The sequence below is a fragment of the Octopus bimaculoides genome, chromosome 13 (assembly GCF_001194135.2).
Source record: "Octopus bimaculoides isolate UCB-OBI-ISO-001 chromosome 13, ASM119413v2, whole genome shotgun sequence".
Lineage (NCBI taxonomy): Eukaryota > Metazoa > Mollusca > Cephalopoda > Octopoda > Octopodidae > Octopus > Octopus bimaculoides.
In genome coordinates, this window is record NC_068993.1 from 61,434,976 (window position 1) to 61,445,700 (window position 10,725).

The following is a 10,725-nucleotide window of genomic DNA, read 5'->3' on the forward strand; positions in this document are numbered from 1 at the left end:
GAGAGAGAGAGTGGATTGATTGAGAGAGAGAGTGGATTGATTGAGAGAGAGAGAGAGAAAGAGTGGATTGAGACAGAGAGGGAGTGGATTGAGAGAGAGAGAGAGAGAGAGAGAGAGAGAGAAAGGGAGTTCAGTTGTGGTCTAAGGTTACTTGAAACAGTCGATACCTTTCATTTGCAAATGTATTCATGTTCGGGTTTTTTGTTTTTCTAAGTCCTGGAAGGTACTAACTTTTGTTATGCAAATAATTTGAGTAGTAGAATGAATTTTATTCCAGAAGGAAGAAGAAATTTACTGTTTCAAGCAGAATCCTTTGTGCCAAGAATCGCAAATCCTGGGACCCAGCCTGGCAACGTTTCTGTTATTTTGTGTCCTTAATATCTAAATATTGTGCAGTGTGACAGCGCTGAGCAATGATGTGTATGAATCCAAACTTGTTAGCAGTTTTTGGCTGATACACCCTCCAGCCTTCATCAGGTGTCTTGGGGAAGTTTCGAACCTGGGTTCACATTCCTGAGGTATTTTTTGATGTTATTATTATTATTCAGGTCAGTGCCTAGAATCGAACTCGGAATCTTGGGGTAAGTAGCCCGTGCTCTTAACCACTATGCGCTCTTAACCACGGATGTATGGCATAGTGGTTAAGAGCACAGGCTACTAACCCCAAGATTCCAAGTTTGATTCCAGGCAGTGACCTCAATAATAATTATAACATTGAAGAATACCTTACGAATGAGAACCCACGTTCGAAATTTTCCCAAGACACCTGATGAAGGCTGGAGGTATATCAGCCGAAACGTTGTGTTAACAACAAACAAGATGAGGACAAATATCTGTCAAATGTAAATAATGTAAATAATTTATATTTGAACCTGTAAGAAAATCGGTCGCAGTATTCTGTGTTGGAGAAAAGTTCTTGCTGTAGACAAACAAGTGTCCTGTGTTTTATTTATGGCAAGCCACTGAATAGAACAACCAATTATTGAATGATGATGGGAATCTCATAAGAGGGCCCTGTCTTTCAGGTCAGTTCACAGCATCTACTTTTCCGGTCACTGTGGCTGAAGAGGAGATAACCCACTCCAAAATGCATGCATCCAACTGTCTGGTTAGGGGGCGCTGCAAACTGACTTGATGTATTTTCACCTATTTTGTTTGCAATGAGAAATTTTCTCCATAGCAGAATATAGCGAATGAATGACTTTCTTTTGGGTTCAAATATGCCTCAAGGATGTAGACTGGAATATGTGTGAGTGATTTCATATCCGAAAAGGCACATTGTCTGTTCACTTGATGCCCCCTACACATATTCCTTTTAGCAAATGCTTGAATTTGTAGGACTGTCCACTTTACTGTCAAAATCCCACCAGTTTTTTTTTTTAAATGCAATGTTTGTGGGGTGGGGTGGGAATTGGTGGGGTGGAGTGGTCGTTTTAGCTATTCAGGTTTGGGCTTCAATTGGAGCACTGATACCCCAACCAATAAATAGATAAAACAACAAACTAGGAATAAAAGTAAAAAAAGGTTTGTTTGTTTTTTTTACCAAAAAAAGAAAAAATAAAGAATGTCAAAAATGTTAAATTAATGGTAGTTTGGTGCTAGACTAAGAGGTGAATCATTGAATAATTTTTTTTTTTCAAAATCAGCCAGTAAAGTTACTGGTTCAAACAGAAAAAAAGCTGAGTACAACTTAAAAAGAAAATAAAAAAGAAAGGAAGAAAGAAAAAAAGCATTAACGGCAACAACAACAAAATGATTCATTTACAAAGCAGGTGTTGGTTCTAGTTTCTGAGAGTTTTCTTGATAAATGCCAAGAGTTAGAGACCTAAGGTAGCTTCAGGTAACTCTTAGATCTAAATGGCAATTAGTCTGCCAAAATTGGAAGATTTGTGTGCTTGTATGTTTGTGTGTATACTTGTGTGCGTCTGTTTGCGTATGTGTGTGAAAAAAAACCATTTTTGTTTTCCTTTTCCTTTTTTTTTTTGTTGTTGGTGATTCTGGCTGTAGCAGGAGATTGGACTCGGTAAACTTCATTGAATTATGTGAGTTTAGACCTGATGACTATAAATCATAATTTGCAGGATGGCCAGAAATTGAAATCACAACCTTTTGGTTGCCATGATCGATGTGAGGTTACTGACTGAACATCGCCTACCTTCCTCTCGTCCTTTCTTTTCCCTCTCCATCTGTTATACACAATACTATACATAGTGTTTGTGTGTATATATATATATATATATATATATATATGTGTATATATATATATATATATATATATATATACAGAAACGAACTGTCTGTCTATTTGCATAACTGTTAGCCTTTTACAAGGTGGATGCCCCCAGTGTAGCCTTGGCTATGATAGCAAAACAAAGAACTCGGCTATTGCTGAAATTCTATCTCCGAAGATATCTGGAACCAAAGATGTTTGTTGAGTTTGATTCTCTCTGGAACTGGTGAAGGTGCATAGTTCAGTGGTTAGGGTATTTGGTTCATGAATGTAAGGTCAGGAGTTCGATATCCGGCAGTGCATTATGTCCTTCAGCAAAACACTTTATTTCATGATGTCCAGTCCAATCAGCTTGCAAAAATGAGTGGTCCCTGTATTTCAAAGGGCCAGCCTTGAAATAACAGGGACTACTCAATCTGTGTTGTGCTGAATCTCCCTAAGAACTTCGTTAAGGGCATGTGTGTCTCTAGAGTGCTCAACCACTTGCATGTTAATTTAATGAGCAGGCTGTTCCATTGATTGGATCAACTGGAACCCTCATTGTTGTAACCCACATAATGCCAGTGTTTTTCTCTGGAACTATAAGACCCTTAAGCTACAGCTGGAGTTGAGTGTTGTGAAGGCATTTTTAACAATAGTCTGTATGATCCTTAAACGATGAATACAAGGACCTCTTGACTAGGAGAGGAAGTAGAACTGACAGTCCTCATCTTCACCGGTAATTTCCCATAAGGGTCACTAGTCCATGCAAATACCTAAAAGAGGTACATACTGAGAATAAGCCATTGTCAAAATGTGGGGACAAGAGGCATTGTTAAATGCCATTTTCTGGAAAGGATTGTTTCAGTTTTGATACTGAAATGGTTTATTTTACTGTCAGTGTTTCTCCTTCCTTTCTGTTTGTATTTGTTGTTGGATTGTTCGTAAAGGTTCATAAGAGAAAGTAGTTGTTGAAAGGATTTGTATTAGAAAGAGGAAATTAGATTTTATTAGGGAGAAAATGTTTACTTGTGTAGTTTTATAGATTTTATTCGTTATTAGGAATTTCTTTGAGTGAAAAAATGACGCAGTGACCTAACAAATTGTATTTAGAATATTAATTGCAATTCTTTAATCCAAGAAATTTGGAATTGTGTAAATGTATGAATTTTAAACATACACACACACAGAGAAAATCTGCCTTTTATAGTATAGATATATATATATGTATGTTTGTGTGTATCCGTCTTAACATCATATGATTGTTGTAAACAAGCATCTCTGTCATACAAGCAAGGACGTTCATTTCCAGTTTGGCCATGCAAAAATATTACCCTGCTTGGAAACTGGTGAGCATTGGTGACAAGAAGGGGATCTGGCTGTAGAAAATTTACCTCAGCAAATGTGATCTTTTCAAGCATAAAAAGTGGATGTGAAATGATGACAATTGATATTAAATTTGCTAAAAATTATTTGGGTAAGTTACAAAGTTCATCACTTAAATCTTTAGAAAGATGTACCCCTATGCAAAAATTAAGCTACCCAAGTGCGGATCTGTGGCTGACAACTTGGAATATACATACATTAATTTTTATGTCTTTTATCTTTTACGTGTTTCAGCCATTAGGCTGCGGCCATGTCGGGGCACCACTTTCAAGGATTTTAGTTGAATGAATCGACCCCAGTACTGGCATGGGTGGGAAGGTTTGATAAGAGCTGACCGGGCCGAAGCCTGCACCAGACTTCTGTGACTGTTTTAGCAGGATTTTTACAGCTGGATGCCCTTCCTTACACCAACCACTCAGCAGAGTGGACTGAATGCTTTGTAAATGGCACCTGCACTAACAGGGTCACCATGTACTTGCAAGACACACACACACACATATATATATGCTTGAGTGTGTCTTTGTGTCTGTCCACCACCCTTGTTTGACAACTAGTGTTGGTTTGTTTACACCCCCATAACTAAGCAGTTTGGCAAAAGAGACCAACAGAATAAGGACACGGCTTAAAAATAAGTACTTACTCTGTCAGTTTCTTTTGTTGAACTGCTATGTATATATTGCAGTTCATTTTTGAAGCTCTGATGATGCCACAAGGGGATACAGAGGCATTCAGCTGTGAGTGCATTGTATCTTATAGCAGAAACAACTGTAAGCTAATGAAATACATGGCATAATTTTTTTTATTCCCTTGTCAATTCAATTTCTTATTACTGTTCTGCACTTGACTGGCACTTTGTCCTGGAACATGTCTATTGAGTTCTAACGCCAGCTTATTAATATCACTACGTCTAAGCAATACACACACACGATTATATTTCCAATGGCAGTGTAACTATTACTGAGGCTCTCTCACTATGAACATTGATGTTTAAAGACATCGGCAGTTATTTAATATATTTACTTATATTTATTTATCTTTCTATCTATCTATATATCAGTGCAGTGATGGATCACCCTATCTGATTGTGAAAGCCAATATAGTTGGCTGGAAACTCTAGTCCTTTCTTTAATTATCTGTTATCTTGGAGGAAGCATTCTTGGAATCACTTAGCTAAAGTTACAGTAGAGATGCTACAAGGTGGAGTTAGAGTTCTTTTTTGGTTTGTAGCTTTTGTTCACTGCCATTATCTTTTTTATTTGTGTTTTTTTCTTCTTCTTTCTTTCCCATGGTTTTGTTCTGTTAAATGCAATATATTCACTGTCTGATTCTCTGAGTGCATATATATTCGTGTGTGTGTGTGTGAGAGAGAGAGAGAGAGAGAGAGAGAGAGAGGAGCATACATGCGAGAGTGTGATATATAACATACATACACTTGCCTACGGTGCCACACAGTGGGACTGAACCCCAAACCATGTGGTTGGGAAGCCATGTCTGTACCTTAGCATATTTAAAGCATTGGCCAGGAACTGAACCCAGGTTGCCCACATAGCAGGCAATCATTCTATCACTGAGTCTCTCTCATATTTATTCCTTTATTGGTAGAATCCACAAAGAAAAGTACTTATAAGAACAGTAGCTCTTAGTAGTTCTATGAACAACAGATATGGTGCCTTGACAATGCAGAAACTTGTCTTACAGTCTGATAATGTTGTAAATGTCCCAGAAGAGAAATTCTCCTAAAGGACAGTCTGAATGAAACCACTGAGCTGGGTGGTGAATGATGTCATCAAACTGTAGGACATGTTATACATGTCCAATCTCAACAATACCTGTTTCTGTATTGTTAAACCTCAACAGCTGAAAACACCAAATCTATCATAGCTGATGAATTGATTATTTCCAGCTTGACAAAGCTTTGTGCACCCTTGCAAATTCATTATTTGCTGTTTGCTCATTGTGATTTTAAATGACAGGTTCAGTGTCTGCACCTGATGCAGCTTAATGACACAGAAACACGTCCTTACAAGCCAAGGATGTCATTTATAACCTGTCTTGGTGCATTTTCACTGTTACTACAATGATGATTGTTCCATATTTGAGTATATATGAACATGTTAAATATAAATGTACACACCTATGTGTATCTATCTAGATATCACATACCCCCCCCCCAATGAACCCCCACCACCATTCACTGTTAGCATATGTCCATGCACCTGTCTATAATTAGATTAGTGTACAATATTTTGTTGTTATTGTCTAGCCACAGGTAGTAAATGACCAATGACCAAAGGCATTTCATCTGTAAGCTTCTTTATTTCTTTTATTTGTTTCAGTCACTTGACTGCGGCCATGCTGGAGCACCGCCTTTCGTCGAACATGAGCAAATGGTAAAGCGTCTGTGTAACCATTTGACCTTCTAGAAATAGCTGCTAAGCCTCTCTGAAATTACACCCTAGCATCTGCGAGAACTTTGCAAAGATGCAATATGGTGGGAGATGAATATTTTGAATGACAGGATGGTCATGGCTGGCATGTCTTTTATTAAAGGTGTGCCGTAACAGGTCTGGTCTGGACCTAACTGCCAACCAACCGTGTCCATGTCCATATGTGTTTGTGTGTCATGATGATGAGTTTTATATATATATATATACATATATATATATATATGTATATATATATGAGAGAGAGAGAGAGAGAGAGAGAGAGAGTGGCCAAGTGGTTAGTGTATTTGGCTCAAGATCTTATGGTCATGAGTTCAATCCTCAGTGGTGCATTGTGGCCTTGAGCAAGACACTTTATTCCACATTGGTCCGGTCTGGCAAAAACGAGTTGTACCTGTAATTCAAAGGGGCCAGCTTTGTCATACCCTCTTTGATGGTGAATCTCTCTGAAAACTACATAAAGGGTACGTGTCTGTGATGCACTCAACCACTTGCACATGGATTTCATGATCAGGATGTTCTGTTGATTGGATCAACTGGAACTTTCATTGTCACAACTGACGGAGTGTCAGTTTATACACACACACACACACACACACACACATTCTTTTATTTGTTTTATTCATTTGATTGCGGCCATGCTGGAGTACCACCTTAAGGGGTTTTAGTCAAACAAATCGACCCCAGGATTTATTCTTTGTAAGCCTAGTACTTATTCCATCAGTCTTGTTTACATAACCACTAAGTTACGGTGACATAAACACACCAACATTGGTTGTCAAGTACAAACACACAAATATATACACACACATATCTATCTATCTATCTATCATATATATATATATATATACATATATATATATATATATATATATATGACAGGCTTCTTTCAGTTTCCATCTACCAAATCCACACACAAGGCTTTGGCTAGCCTGAGATTATAGTAGAAGACACTTGCCCAAGGTGCCACAGTGGGACTGAACCCAGAACGATGTGGTTGGGGAACAAGCCTCTTACTACACACCCACACCTATACATACACATATACATATATATATATATATATACATATATATATATATATATATATATATATATATATATATATATATATATATATATATCGTGTGTGTGTGTGTTAACAATAACTTTGGTAGCTATATTATAGTATTCTGTATGTAATAATGAAGTTGATGTTGTGGGAGGAGGTGAATGAGAAGGAAGAGGCTATCAGTGGTAGGGGTGGAGGTCTTAGAGAAGGTGGAGAAGGATGAGTAGTAGGATAGATAAGGTTGGAGTGACTGGAGTAGGCAGAGGAGGTGGAACAGTGTAATATAAGTGTGGTGGTGGTGATGATGATGATGATAGGGAAATGAAGGAAGGGGCAAGAGATAAGGAGTGGTAGTATGAATGAGGCAGTCATGATAGCCGTGGAGGAAGGAGTAGGAGGAGTAGTAATGTGAATATGACAGTGATGATGATGATGATGTTGGAAATGGTGAAAAGAAAAAAAAGAAACGGCATCAATGATGATGATGATGATGTTTGGATTGGTAAAGTTATAATAATATCAGTACGATGATGATGATGGTGGTGGTGGTGTTGGGGAGGAAAGAAGTGGTGAAAAAAGTAGTATAGTAGTGGTGATGATGATGATGGTGTTGGGAGTGGTGAGGTGTGAGGAAGCAGTATAAGCATCAGTGTAGCTATGGTGATGATGATGGGATAGAGAGAGAGAGAGAGAGAATGTGGCACAGTTCCAAGTTGTTGAATCTTCTGGAGATGTTGTTGTTCTTTCTTTTCTCCCACCCCCCCATTTAATCTCTTGAATAAGGTTAAAGCTGTTGAAAATAACCCAGTCATGGTAGCAGTGGTGGTGGGACAGGAGCGGCGAGCGGGCGTTACTTTGTGTGTGTGTGTGTGTCTGTGTGTCTGTATGAATGTGCTTGTGTTTCCTAGTCAGATGTGTTTGTTTTTGTGTGGAGTTTAAGTATGTGTGTGTGTGTATGTGCATAGATTGCAGTGAGTATATATATGGGGGCGGGGGGGTTGCTCTGTGTGTGTGTGTGTGGTGGGTTCCAGTGATGTTGCAGTGAGTTTGTGTGTGTGTATATATATATATGTGTGTGTATGTATGCAGGTGAGTGTGTGTGTGTGTGTTTCAAAGTTTGCGTTGGATTTGTCTGCAGTTTGAGTGTGTTTATTGCATATGGGTTGGTGTAAGTCCGTGTGTGTGTGTGTGTGTGTGTGTGTGTTCTACATTGGAGTCTGAAATTTTGTTGGTATATACAATGTGTATGTATGTGTACATTGCATCGTATATTAACTTCTGTGTGTGTGTGTGTTTGAGTTGGCGTTGTTTGTGATCAGTATAGGTATATGTGTACTTAATATGTATTTGTGCGTGGGTGTGTATATATATATATATATATATATATATATGTCTATTTATATTCACATGTGTATATGTGTAAACACCTCTTTTATTATTTTAATGGTTTCAGTCACTGTATTGCAGCGACCATACTGGGGCATTGTTGTCTAGCTTTTATTTGGTCCCAACTACTTATGTTTTTAACTGTGGAAATTATTATATTGAATGGTGTTTGTTGAGCTGCTAACTTTCAGGACATCAATACACACACACACACACATATATATATATACGCATGCAACAGGCTTCCACAGTTTCCATATCCCATATTTTACCCACAATGCATTGGTAAACTCTAGGATGGAGTCTCAGGCACTTGTCCAATCTAGGATTGAACCCCAAGCCACAGAGCTGGTTGTGAATTAAATTTTGTGCTCTTACACCAAAATGCCCCCCCCCTTTGAGAGTATTGTAAATGGGAAAGCAAAGATTAAGGTATTGTAGTGGAGAGGAATATAAACAGTTGACCCCATTGCGCCTTCACTACACTCACATACACACACACACACATACATGCATGCATTCTTTTGATATTTACTGTTTGCGAAAAGAGTACTCAATACCATATTAGACATTAATGATATCTTATTTTGGTTGAGTCAGAAGCCTCTTGCTTCTCTGAGTTTCACCTGTTGGCATATTGAATCTTCAGACAAATAGTGCCTACAGGTGAAACTTAGAGTAGCAAGAGCCTGGCTTGATCATGTGTGTGTGTGTGTGTGTGTGTGTGTGTGTGTGCTTATGCTGGGCTTCTTTCAGTTTCTGTCTACCAAATTCCCTCAGAAGGCTTTGCTCAGCCTGGGGCTATAATAGAATACACTTGCCAAAGGTGTCGTGCAATGGGACTGAATCCAGGACCACATGATTGGGAAGCAAACTTTTTAACCGCACAACCAAACCAACACATAAAAAAAAACATAACAAAAACACAAAACAAAAACTTCATTTTATTATTGATTTTTAAACCTTAAAAGGAGAATAGAAAGTAGAATCGATAGGACACTCAACAAGATGCCTCTCATTATTTCACTACACATTTTTGATTCCATTCTGCTATGGGAAATCTCAGCTAAGTGTTATCCTTTGGAATTTGGAAAATACCATTTTTTAATTTTTAAAAATATATTTTTCTCTTCTGGTCTCAAAAACAAACTTTGCTTTCTGTTTTTCTGTCTTAATCTTCCCTTTTGCTCCTGTTTTTCTTTATATTTTTCACAACATGACATTTGAAATGTTATTTCCTGAGTTTATATTTCGTTTTCATAAATTTACCCTCTTTGTATTTCCTATGTCTGCCTCTATTCATCTTCAACCCTGTCGTGCAATTCTTAGAGAATTTCTTCCTACATTCATGTTAACTTCCCAAAGATTTTTGTTATCTTTTCATTTGTTCATTCCTCTTTTTCCCCCTCTCCCTTCCCTATACATATCATCATCATCATCATCATCATCATCATCATCATCATCATCATCATCATTTAATGCCTGTTTTCCATATTGGCTTGGATCTGATGGTTCGAGACAAAGTGGCAAGCTCGAGAACTGAACCAGGCTCCTGTTGTCTGTTTTGGCATGGTTTCTATGGCTGGATGCCCTTCCGAATGCCTGCCACTTTTTGTACTGGATGCTTTTTATGTGGCACCAGTACAGGAAGTGTCATTTATATATATATATATATATATATATATGTATATAAACACACACACACACACACACACCTTTCTTTCAAGACAGCTGCCGTATTTTTCTTTCCTTTACTCTCTTTCAGTCACTTTAACTTGTTCACAATTTCTTCATCTTGACTGCCTCACTCATTCTCTTCCATTTTCTCTCTCTCTCTCACCTTTTTCTCTCTCTCTCTCTCTCTCACCTTTTTTTCTCTCTCACCTTTCTCTCTCTCTCTCTCTCACCTTTCTCTCTCTCTCACCTTTCTCTCTCTCTCTCACCTTTCTCTCTCTCTCTCTCACCTTTCTCTCTCTCTCTCTCTCACCTTTCTCTCTCTCTCTCTCTCACCTTTCTCTCTCTCTCTCTCTCACCTTTCTCTCTCTCTCTCTCACCTTTCTATCTCTCTCTCTCTCACCTTTTTCTCTTGATATCTTTCTTCACCTCTTTCCTCCTATTTTCTCTTCGTCTTTTCTTATTCTTTCATCTCATCTTCCTATCTTCACACTTACCTCTTCCTTTCACTTCATTCCCCTCATTCTCGTTTCTTTCACGTTTCGTCTCCATCACAAATACGATTCTTATTCTCT

The 10,725-nt window shown here is 38.1% G+C and overlaps 1 protein-coding gene across 1 annotated transcript in view; it reads left to right on the forward strand.

Annotated features, from left to right (window-relative positions):
- Nucleotides 1-10,725, forward strand: part of LOC106884297 (rho guanine nucleotide exchange factor 17) — a 146,399-nt gene that overhangs the window by 89,852 nt on the left and 45,822 nt on the right. The window lies entirely within an intron of this gene.